We start from the raw sequence: 13,098 nt of genomic DNA, 5'->3' as shown, positions 1-13,098 counted from the left end.
AGTGGGATGCATTTTCAAGGTCCTTCTGTAGGCATAGACCCCAGGACTTGCATTGACTCTGAGACTTTTTGTGGATGTTGGCAAGGGAGAAAGGATGAGGAGCACAAGCTTCTCCAAGAGTAGCCTGGCATGGAGGCAGTGGCCTTTGCACTGTACGTGCTGGATAAGCAGCACTGAATGAATTACCATGGTCCTCTCTTGAATACAGGTTGAAGATTGAAAAGCTTTCCTTGCCCAACTCAATTAATTTTGAATATTCTCTTACCAGAGAGAACAATAAGAAATACAAGCATTGCAGGAAACCTCAACAATTCGTGTATGCACTGGCCAAGCCAGGATGCAGCAATGTAGCATCACAGTGAGGGTGCAAAGGGTAATGAAGTAGCTGGCCATGAGAAGACAGGTTACACTTTGCCACTTAATCAGCCTTTTTCCTTCCTGCTGCTCTGAGTGGCATGGGGCTGTGGGCCTCGTTTGTTTACTCCGGGGAGATGGCTCATTTAATGCAGAGAGATCAGCAGAGCCCGTTCTCTAGCAGAGTTGTGTGAGCAAATGTTTAATTTTCTTTGTTTGGAAATATGAATTTGTATCCCCAGCCACCTTGGTGGTTAGCTTCCTCTATAATTAACAAGTGTTTATATTTTCCCCGTGGGGTATAAGTACAAGTCAATCTTGACTGCCTTTCCAGTACATGGAGTATATTTTTGCCGAGCTGAAATGTTTTCTAATGCAGTACGTTCCATCTCTTTCCTAAAATCAATGTTTCAAAACACAATTAGCAGTACTGTAATAGATCACAGAATATCACAAAGGAGCTGTGAGCTAGAGGGCTCCAAGATACCATTAATAGCTTAGATAAGAATATATCAGCTCTACTGTTGGAGAAAGAAGATGAATTCTGAGGTTTTCCTCATTCAGTCAGATAAAGAGTCTCAAATACTATATACTATATGAATTATTTACATAATTACTACCACCATGGACCTGCTTTTTCACATTGTTGAAAGAAAATATATTGACCTTGAAGATATAAAATCATTTTTCTTTCCCTTCTAAAAGGAATATTTGTCTGTTTTATTTGAATGCAAGTAATTTAAAATATTTCAGAAATTTTAGTTCTATCTTCTAAACTTTTATGACCTTTATTGAGTAAAAGAGCCACGCAAAAATAGGTACTACTGATTGCAGAAAAGGTTTCTGTCATCTGTCAAAAAGATTCTAGTACATTTAATCTGATGACATTATAGGCTATCTGCTTCCCAGTTTCTTCCATGAGCCCTACATCACAAGTTTGGCAGTAAGTCTAATAGAATGTTAGTACAATAGAGATGGCAAGGGAACTGCAAGTCTCCTCCTGTGTCATGTGGAAATGCCTATCATCTGTCACTTATTTGTTACAGAAAGGGGTGTAGAGCTTCTTAGGAGTCACATAGTGAAGGACATATCCAGGTTCATGAGGTGCTGAAAGGGGGATTGGAACTCTGCAGTTTTAAATGGCAGATGTGTATGTTGTTAATGAAACAAGTCTGCCTCCTTCCACTAATCTTTTTAGCTCCTAAATCCATGTTCCTGATAATAGGCCACCTTGATTAAAAAAAAAAAAAAAAAAAATTGAACAAAAATGAAACCCCAAAATACTTAGTATCTCTCTATATATTTCACAGTAACTGCAGGATATGCAGTCCTTTCACTAACATCCATCAGGATATGGCTATAAGAGCAGAAATATGATATCTATTTGGAAAAAAAAAAAAAAAAAAAACAGAAAAAAATGTGGTGTGAAAGCTTTGTGCATATTTTTGCTAGATTTGCTAAACACTCCTGCCAATGTAATAAAACACCAAATAATCCTGACAATTCACTGAAGAGGCCAAGAGTCTAAGTCACTATTGATTTTCTCCTTTAAATAACATTCATAAAAATATTTCTAATTTGCTGTGAGCAATGAAATGGAATCACCACACTGCAAAAGCAGAAACTCTCTTCTACAGCTGGGGTACTGCTGAAAGCAAGAGAATTGCAGAAATCCATTGATTTCAGGGAGCTGTTAGAAAAACTTGTGAATGCTGTAGTCAGGTAAATTAATGCCAGACAGTTCATACATTTTCTCACCTTCCCTGCATCAACACCTTAAATGTAAGCCTCCATCCTTGTGCTGAAAAAATCGTGAAGTTAACTAATTCAGGAATTTGCACATGTGCATGTAAATATTTGCAAATGCAATTTAGGAGGATTGTATTGAATTTGTACATGTGAGAGGGAAAGATCACATATAGTAACAGCTTACAGCTCAGAAGCTGAGATTTCAATAACAGCTGTGGAATTAAATGTATGGCTTTCCCTTTGTGCTTAATAAGCTTGTATATTTTAGTCTTGTTCAGTACATATGATAAGGAGTTCTGATCTGGCTTAGATGCCCCCGTGTGCTGCTGTCATCCAAATGAATCACTGTAACTTGGTTTACATCTTCAGTCAGCCATAGAAAAAGCAAGTGAGTAGTTCAAAAGTCACACATCAGTCACATCAAGTAGTGATGTGAAAAAAGCATACTCACTTCCAGCAAATGTCCTTGCAAGGTTCCCCAGATACTGCTGTAAACTTCTAAAAGATGTGTCCTTTTCTGAGCATTAGGCCATTTTCTTCTTCCTGAACGATTTAAACTGCTGTGGATTTCCTCTGTGCCTGAACCTTTGCAGTGCTTAGGGGCTTCGCTTTGCAACTCTGCAGCCCTTCTTTCATACTACTGCTGGCTGCCTTTCACTTGTTGCTGTGTGAGCTGTTGTGCCAAGGCTGTGACAACAGTGCTTTTCCTACTCTCTTCTTAAGCTAGTATTTGCCATCTTGGACCTGAAGATCCTGAAGTGCTGTTATGTGAAAGTAACTTTAACCACTGGAGGACTCTAACACATCATCTGCTATGGACACAAATCAATCTTTAAGTCCATCATAGCATTTTTTAAGAAATAGAAATCAAATCAAAACTGATATTTTCCTGAGTCAGCAGTGTGCTCTTGCAGCTCGAAAAGCAAATGGTATCCTGGGCTCCATCAGAAGAGGGGTGGGCAGTAGGGACAGGGAGGTGATTGTCCCCCTCTACTCTGCTCTTGTGAGGCCCCATCCGGAATACTGTGCCCAAGTGTGGAACCCCCAGTACAAAAAAGACAGGGAGCTGTCAGAGAGGGTCCAGAGGAGGGCCATGAAGATGATCAGGGGTCTGGAGCTGAAGATAGGCTGAGGGAGCTGGGCTTGTTCAGCCTGGAGAAAAGAAGGCTGGGGTGGGGTGACCTAATTGCAGCCTTTCAGAACTTAATGGGAGCCTACAAACAGGAGGGGAATCAATTCTTTGAAAGGATTGACAACTGCAGGACAAGGGGAAATGGTTTTAAGTTGAGGGAGGGAAGATTTAGATTGGATGTCAGGGGGAAGTTCTTTACAGAGAGAGTGGTGATGTACTGGAACAGGCTGCCCAGGGAGGTTGTGGATGCCCCATCCTTAGAGGTGCTCAAGGCCAGATTGGATGGGGGCCCTGGGTCTAGCATTAAATGAGGAGGTTGGTGGCCCTGCATATGGCAGGAGGGTTGGAGATTCATGATCCTTGAGGTCCCTTCGAACCCCAACCATTCTGTGATTCTGTGATTCTGTGAATTAACTGATGGAGTTTTTAAACAAAGTGTTGTTTGGGTCAAGTGTTTGAAAGTCTATACAGAAGATAGATGAAAAATAACACCATCCACGCAGCTTCAAAACAAGATTTCTGAAAGAGAACATGAACATGAAACAACAATTACCAGTACTGGCTTAGAAGTGGTTTCCTTTGCAATCTTGAAATTGGTGATGCACTGGAGCAGACTGCCCAGAGAGGTCGTGGATGCCCCATCCCTGGAGGCATTCAAGGTCAGACTGGATGAGGCTCTGTGCAGCCTCGTTGGGTGGTTGTGACCCTGCACATAGCAGGGGGGTTGAAACCAGATGATCGTTGTGGTGCTTTTCAACCCAGGCCGTTCTATGATTCTATTATTTTAATGATTTTTTTTATTACTGTTCATTATGGGGTTTCTCTGAAGATTTTGCTCCTAGCAGGTACATGAAAGAAAATATCAAAATATTAATTTCATAGAGAATGTTTCTACAGAAAACAATAATGAGACTGAATTGCAAAATTCAAAATGGGATCAAAACTTTGAGAACATGGCTGTTTATGTGGACTTCATTAAACAGTAATTGCATTTATCCTAATAGCAGAGGTGAATGTTCTAATAAGCAAGTGAAGTTGTCATGGTCTCTTGGATCCAAAGAATCTTGAAGCACATTTACAGAGAGAATTAACTTTGCCAGTTGTCAAGAGAAAACTTCTTCATAACAGCATTTAAAAACAGCCATCTATAAACCTTTATAAGTATTGTGAGACTGACTTAACATCTCTGCTCCAGGAGGGCCTTTAACCTGGGTCTCACACTGATAGGCAAAGTGTTGACAGTATGATGAGAATTATAAGGTTATAATTGGATATTAAAACATCAAGGAAGGAGAGATGTTTCTCACTTGTTTTTTACTGGACTGGGTCCTACAATGCTGAAACTTCTTGTTATAGATTCCCACTACAAAGTAACTGTGCTTATTTATGACATAGCCACCTACTTCTGTTTTGAAGAGATTGTCTTCTACGTGAACATAGTCCCGAAGGCTTCTGTGAGTTATGGAATATTTTCAATTACCCATGACTTCAGTAGGGCTTGACAGTACTGAACATCTCACAGGAGCTGTTTCTATTGCATCAGTTCTCAAATTTACATAGTGCAGAAAGTGGTAACAGAGCATCTCGAAATTCTGACAACTGGGTCAATTATATACCAGCGTTTGAGTGTGCAATAGATTAGGCCCACTTGTTTTCACTAAATTTTAAAAAAAGAACCGGATAAAAAGCACTGCTTCTACAAAGTGACTCGTTTACAAGGACGAGTTGCCTTGCTTTGGGTTAATTAATATACATTTATGTAGCATTTTGCGCGCCAACAGAAGTAGAATAGTTATGAGTGTTATTCTGTAAAGCCTGTGTGAATCCAGAATAAGAAGTATAAACAAACAAAAAAAATCTATTTGTGGTTGAAATGTAAAAGCAATTAGATGAGCAAAATGCAAACCAAGGTCGAATTTTAAACAGGCAAGTTAGAATTTGTCACATTACTAGGGTGAAAATAGCATAGCCAATTATTTCTGAAGAAGCTAGATCTTCAGTGGTTATAATAGTTAATAAAAGGTAATTTGGCTCTATCACACTGTGAAGCTTTAACAGTAATGTGAGCTTTCCAGTAATAAAGCACAGCCGATAATAAGCATTGGTTTACAGCTGTGGTCATTCATTTCTATCCAATTCTTCTGTCTTAGTGCCTGAAGCTGTTCAGCTAGACCAAGAGACACATTAGCCTCTTTATTATTTATAACTTTTTTTTTTTCCCTGATAACACCGCAATACTGTAAACGGTGTTTCCATGGAAACTCACGCAGGAACTAATTACCATGGGTATTTGTGATTTGCACCTCTAGGAATATAGGTATCTAAAGTTTCAACCTGTCTCTGATAACAAGAAAATACAGAAGTGAATGATATTTTTAATTCCTGGATAATATTGGCTAAGTTGGAGAATTTCTCGACTTGCAGTATAGCGTGCCATAATCATGCTATCCAATTGCATGTCATGCTTTTCGTTGAATTCATTTCCTCTGAAAACTGTTCTTTAGAAAATATTTAGAAAATTAAAAGGAGTTCCTTTTTTCTCTAGACTTTGGTAATGCTAAATTTGCATTACATTTATGTGCTGTAGAGTAATAGCCTTCAAGGACTCAGTAAGTAAAAATGTCTGTTGGTCTTGTAACGCAGATGGATAAACCTGAGGCTGTATGAGAAATTGAAAAAAAAATGAAGTGATGCGAGCTGTAGAGGTCATCCACAGGTTACCTAAGACATAACTGAAAAGGAAAATATTTCCTTTGAGTTAATAGCTGGCTGGAAGTGTGAAGAACTTTATACGGATTTTGACATCCTTTTGCTCCTTTTTGAATTACTTGATCAAACCATGGGGTCTATAATTCTGTAGTCTAATATACAAATATAAAAAGGGCCAAAAGAACAGTCGTAGCAATACCAGAAAGTAGTAGGTAAAGACTTCTGCTCTTCTTTCATGAAGTATATCTGTGATAAGGTCAAAAAATCTATGTATTAGATAAAAACTGCACCACTTCTAAGTTTTAGGAACGCTAGAAATACATACATAATCCTCATACTGAAATTGCTCTATTACTACTAAACAAATATGCCCAGGACTCTCCTCCAGCCCTGGGGCTAACTGGCGTGCAAAAATTCCTGTTCAAGCTGATGAAGTCTTTCAGTTGCCTGCAAAAGGTAGCCACACACAAAATGTTCACTGAGAATGTATGCAGGTGTGTGCTGTCTTCCCAGATGACCAGAACAAAAATCTGGGGACTCTCCCAAGCCTTTCTGCTTCCTTCTTGTATCCTTTTTTCTCTTCCTTTTTTTTTTTTTTTTTGGCTTGGCCATTTGCACTGCATACCTTTGGCATTTTTTCATGGCTTCTCAGGCATGGGGAGAGACATCTGCTAATGTCTGGGAAAGAAATAACTTGAAACAAATAACATGACAAACTAGTGAAGAAGAGTGGATGGAAGGCTCCCTTTTTTTTCATACTACAGCCACGTTAAGGAGAGCAGCCTTGAGATCTACCATTTTGTGTTTAGCTGACAAGTTGTGGCAGGTTATTCTAGCAAGCCTTAAATTCTTTGTTTTTCAATTCTCATTTTTTTATCACATGTGCTTTAATGTCATCTTGCTACCTAATCATGAGCTGCATACCACAAAAAAGGATTTCTTCCCTTGCCTTCTGTGAAAACATGCCATTTTAAGTCATTACTTCCTTAACAAATGTCAGCTTGGCATCAGTTATTTCTTACAGAGAAAGAAATTTCATAAACATGAAATGTGCAATAAGCTGGACTGCATTGTTTCCAGCAAACAGAGACAGAAGATTGTAATCACTTACTCATTTAATTACATTAGAAAAAAGACTAACAAAAGAGATCTCGTCCAGCCTTATCATTTCAGCTCCTTATTCCTTCATACTTATCATCCATCCCTGAATCAGCAGCCCCATGAAGCCCCAGGAGTGGCAGGGAGGAGGCCATGTTGAAGTGGAGCCAGGCGTTGGGCCTGGCTCTGGTCATGACTCTGGGCTTGGGCAGGGCCCAGGCTCCGGAAAGAGCCACAACACATTTCGTGGTGGTGGCAGGGGAATCCTGAGGTGGCTGTCCCCACAGTGCTGCCCCAGCCTCGCAGCCCTGGGCAGACCCCACAGTGCCATTGGGCCTGGTATGGCCTTGGAGTGCTGCTGTTTATATGCTGCCTTCTCTGGTGCTCTCCGTTCTCTGGTCAAAATTATGGTATGACTTCCACATAAAGATTGTCTTAGTGTTCTAGGTTTTTCCAGCATGCAAAGTAGGTTACTGTTCTATCTTTTTAATTGCAAAACATAGAAGGCCTTGAGTCAAGGTAGGAGAAACATTATCCAAAATAAATCAAATAAGGTATTTCTTTGGTCAACAGATAAGACTTGGAGAACTCCTTGCCAAAGCATTCTACAATTCTGAACAGTTTGCAAAGGAAACTGAGGATAAATGAATGAACAGCTCTCATACATAGCTAAGGAAATGCCAGGGATGAACATATTTGGAGGCTGATTAGGAGGAATTCTGATATATACTTGATCTGTTCTTGTTTTCCAACAGCTACTTGTTACACCTACTGTAGAAGACAGTACTTACAGTCAGATAAATCTTGGGTCTATTCAGTACAGGCATTCTTATCTTCTCAGTTACAGATCTTAGGAATTGTTCATTTTTTATTTTCTCAAGTGTCCTTGTATGGAAGTATGAATGACAGGGCTACTTTGGGCACAGTATCTCAAGACTATTAAATACACAGTTCTATTGATTCCTGAACATAATTGAAAATTATATTTTCTTTACCCTGACTAAATTTTGTCACACAGTCTTTTGACTTTTCTACTGGTACTTTTATGAGACATGGAATTAATTTTTGCAATGCTTTCTCTATGACAAAGAAGGAAGCTTTATAATCTGGGCAGCATTACTGTCAGGAAAAAGCTGTCATGATACTTTTTTTCCATAATTGCCTTTCTCCTTGTTTTTACACAGTTTTCCTCCCAGCTCCCCTTTATTCAGGATTCTCAAGGTGTATAAAAGTCATTTAATAATGTGCACAGAGTGCACCCCTCTTTATTCCATCCTACTCCACTGTGAATACATTGAGTCTTTGAAAGTCATCCTAGCTACTCTGCACTGAATTGTGCATGCTGCAACAGCAGACTTGTATGTTCAGTGTGAGATGATTCAGAGGCTGCCACTGCTGTTGTATAGGTTCTAGATAGTTAGCATGCATGATAGATTGGAAGACTTCCTGTTTCAGTGACCTCTAATACACATAGGGTAGAAATACGCCTCATATGAGCTGTGTAAAAGGCAGTGATTTTTCCACCTGTGATCTGTGGGTCCCTGGAGGTGAGTGAAAAATTGCAGAAGTGTAAATTCATAGCACAGAGTAATATCCCTTCCAGAAAAACAAGGCTACACAATTTCCAGACAAGTTGAGAATCACTGAAATGGTCAGACTGTAGTTGGAAGAGTTTCCCACAGCCCTCCCAGGCAGTTGCACTTCTAGGTCTCTTTCACAGCAATTCTTTGTCCTTTCATAGCCTCTGAGAACTTCTGTGCAGGAAAATGAGAAAAGGAGCAAAAAAAAAAATGAAGAAAATCAGTGTACATTAAAGAAATAGCGGAAGCAGAAATCTTTGTTAAAATGTGAAATACACATCTTGTTGATTCAGATTATGTTTAATGACATCTGGTTATTCAAAATTCAAGAAAGTAGAATTTTGAATAAAATATGTTTTATATTCATTATCATGACATCTGTCCTCCCCTCTCTGCTCCCCATTTGAGGCTGTATGCACTTTGCTTAATAATAGAAATTTTGATAAGTTTTCAGGAGAGCAAAGCCACTGAGAGCACAGTTCATTCATAGCTATAACTGTTCTCTGAGTGCAGTGCTTTTTATTAATTCTTTGAAGCAGCAATCAATTATTGAGTCTTCAGATGTCTTTCCTCTTTGTCAAAGGGCCACTGGAAGGCAGTGTATAAAGCATGCTCTCTAACAATAAAGATATCTGAGCCGCTCTGTCAGAAGGGTTCTGTATCCAATTACTTGCAACCTCCTTGCAGATATGATTCTACGGAGTAAATGGAAACATATTTCACTCATTCTCTGCACTGATAGTAATTTAATAAAAATAAAAAGTGATTGATTTTTTTGTTAACTCTGCTAAAAGGCCAATGTAGTATTGGCTTCACTCTGCTGTTGGCAGAGCATACACCTAGTAGATTTTTTACTTTTCCTGGAGCACCATATATTAAATGCTGTCTTAATGTGTACAGATGATTAGTTTAGCTGAAGTGGGCTAGGATTTATAATACCTTTCTGTTATTTAACTTTTCTTAGTCAATTCAGATATTTCAGCATATTCAGCATTTGCAGAGATTTATCTCCTGTACTTTGCAATTATTTTCTTCCATTTCTTAAGCCAAATGATTCCCTAAGATTCCTCAGCCGGGACTTTGTGAGCAGTATCTACTTTTGACATAAAAAATAGTATTCTACTAGTTGACTATTACTGTAGTAACCACCCTGGGATGCTAATATCTATCTTTGGTGAAAGAGGAATGTCACTTAGACTATATTTTAAACCTCAACATGAATAAGAGGTTAAATCACTAAAGATGGACTCGGGTAAAATGATTTGATTTGTTTAAATGTGTGGCTCTACTACCGACTAACTACTACCATACAGAGACACATCTTCTATAATTATTTGAAAGATTTTGAGCTATAACTCAGGATCAGAGGGTCCATCTTTATTTTCATCTAAGATTTATTTTCCAAAGCTAAAATTAGAGAGGAAGTCCATGGGTGATCTAGGTGTCTAGACTCTATTATAGTCAGCTGCTAAAATCAATGGAGAGCAAATCTGAAACTGTTTACTTCAGAGTGGGTTAAATTCTTCTTCAGGCTTCACTGACTAGATCTGCATGACGATATTGAAAACTTAGATACACAACTCTCTTTTAAGTAGATACAGTGTGATTCTGTTCTGTATCTAGCAATCTTTAACACATTAGTCACACTCATGGAGATAGCAGAAAACACAGAACATGCATTATTTATGCAGAACACAGAATCACAGAATCACTAGGATGAAAAAGACCTCCACGACCCAGTCCAACTGTTCACCCACCATCAACAGTGCCCACCAAACCATGTCCCCAAGCACCACATCCACTCCTTCCTTAAACACCTCCAGGGATGGTGACTCCACCACTTCCCTGAGCAGCCTGTTCCAATGCCTAGCCACTCCTTCTGAGAAGAAATTCTTCCCAATATCCAGCCTGAACCTTCCCTGGCACAACCTGAGGCCACTCCCTCCTGTCCTATAGCTATTACTTGGGAGAAGAGGCTGACCTCCACCTCGTCACGACCTCCTTTCAGGGAATTGCAGAGAGCAATAAGGTCTCCCTGTGCAGGACCATGCAATCTGTCCCACCAAAATTCATCCCACTAGCCCCAGCCCATTGACCCAGCCCATTCAGAGCCCTCTGCTGGCTTGAGGCCTTCCACACTCAAGCGGACTGACATTCCCCAAGCTTGGTGTCATCTCACCAGCTGGATTTAAGTCAGTTCACCACCACTCTGGGCCTGGCCCTCCAGCCAGTTCTTTATCCAGAAAAGAGTGTGTATCATTCCAGGCCATGGGCTGCCAGCTTCTTCAGGGGAACACTGGGGGAGACAGTGTCAAAGGCTTTGCAGAAGTCTAGGCAGACTACATCAACAGCCTTTCTCTCATCTTCCAGGCAGGTCACGCAATCATAGAAGGAGATGAGGTTGGTCAGGCAGGACCATGTGAAACCGTGCTGGCTGGGCCTGATCCCCCAGTTGTCCTACACATGCCATGTGATTGCACTCAAGATGATCTGTACCACAACTTTCCCCAGCACCAAGGTCACGTTTTCAGGCCTGTAGTTCTCTAGATCCCCCTTACAATTCTTCACAGACATTCTTGTCATATTAGCAAGTCTCCAGTCATCTAGGACCCCCCTGACTGACCAGGACTACTGCTGGACTGTGGAAAGCTGCTTGGGAACCACATCCGCCAGCTCTCTCAATGCCCTCAGATGGATCCTATCTGGCCCTATCTGTACCTGTAGCCTTTCAGATTTTCTCCCTTTTTACACACATATTGCATATGCTAGCAAATTCATGGTATTTTGCTCCAGTTTCCCATTCCTTTTTGCACAGGAAGTAAACTCCCTTTTTCTCCTGTAGTCTCAGAAAAAATTTACTGTTCCGCCATGCCCTTCTTCTTCACTGCCGGCTTGCCTCATGGCATGTGGAGGCAGCCTACTCCTGTGCCTCTAAGGCTTCCTTCTTGAGGAGTGTCCAGCCTTCTTGGACACCTTTGTCCTTCAAGACTGACTCCCAAGGGACCCTTCTCACCAGTGTCCTGAAAAATTCAAAGTCCACCATCTAAAAATCCAAAATAGCAGTTTTGCTGACTTCCCTCCTGACTTCACCAGAGACTAAGAACTGTGCTATTTTGTGGTCACTCTGCCCAAGACAACTCCAAACACATCTACTACCAGCGCTTCTCTATTCACAAATAGCAGGTCAGGTGGGGCACCTCCCCTGGTAGACTCACTTACCAGCTATGCCAGGAAGTCATTTTCCATGCACTCCAGGAACCTCCTACACTGCTTCCTCTGCCAGTTGCTCATAGCATGCTTTGTCTGTCTCTTCATTCTGATTTGGTGATCTATATCAGACCCCCACCAGAATGTCTGACTTGTTGGCCTTTCAACCATTTTGTTAAATGCAGTAGGAGCGCAGGTGGATGTCCCAGGGTACCACAAATAACATCTATGTATGGTTAGGCAGCTGAGTTGTGCCTACATTGCAACTCTTAAACTGAACAATTTTCAGGCCAGACCTTAATCAAACTCCTGCTTGTCTTGAAAGAAAGGAATTTTTCAGTGGGTATATGATTAAGTTACATAAACATAGCTGTACACTGATATGGGAGATTGATATCCAAATATCATTCTTCATTTTCAGCTGCAGAAGATACAGGTCTGCCAGCCTGTAAGGTAAGTGTCCACGGTGGCTTTGGACATCTTAGATGCCATGACAATGTTCATGTAACTGAATAATATTCTGAATTGAGATGGATTTAAGAAAAAAAATATTTAAAGAAAAAAATATTAAAATTAGGAAATATCTTGTTTGTGTATTTTGAGAACTACTAGTTTGTGTGGTTTTACTGACAATGATCCAAGGTTTTCTGAGCCACCAGTGCACTAGGAATACTTGTTACCAAAGCAACACGGTAAGGCAGTATTACAATTATCTGATGCACTCTGCTGGTCCTTAGCAGATGAATTTTGGCTGTGAAGAACTGGTGGCAAAGGTAGAGACATTTGGAGTAAACCCTTGGCCTCCAATTGCCCATCTATTTCAGTGGAACTAGAAGTATAGCTTTTTCTGCAAGGGAAGTAGATGATATAATCTGGTGTCTTAGTGAGATACTGCCAAGGGGTACGGTAAAATAATGCAGATACAATAAATATGCAGAAGTGATAGTAAAACGAGATCACACCTAAAGATTAAGAGGATAACAGTCCTCCTATAAATGAGGAAGTAAGGAAGATGATAAGAGTATGTAACTGAATTTCTTGATACATAAAATTGGGAATAGTGACTACTCTGCACAGCTCCTACAGAGGTAGGGTATGTAGTTGCTTTTGCTGCTCAGAAAGTAAAGAAATAGCTGTAGTTATAATAGCTGATTCACACTTGACATTTCTATCTGTCTTCTTGCACATGTTTAAGGAAGTGTATATAGTAAGTTGATGGGGAACTGAATTGTTCTCTGAGGCAGAAAGAAGTCTCTCAACTGTGACTAA

This window comes from Phasianus colchicus, chromosome 1 (genome assembly GCF_987193195.1).
Source record: "Phasianus colchicus chromosome 1, bPhaCol1.hap1.1, whole genome shotgun sequence".
Classification (NCBI taxonomy): domain Eukaryota; kingdom Metazoa; phylum Chordata; class Aves; order Galliformes; family Phasianidae; genus Phasianus; species Phasianus colchicus.
This window is presented reverse-complemented; position numbering follows the sequence as displayed.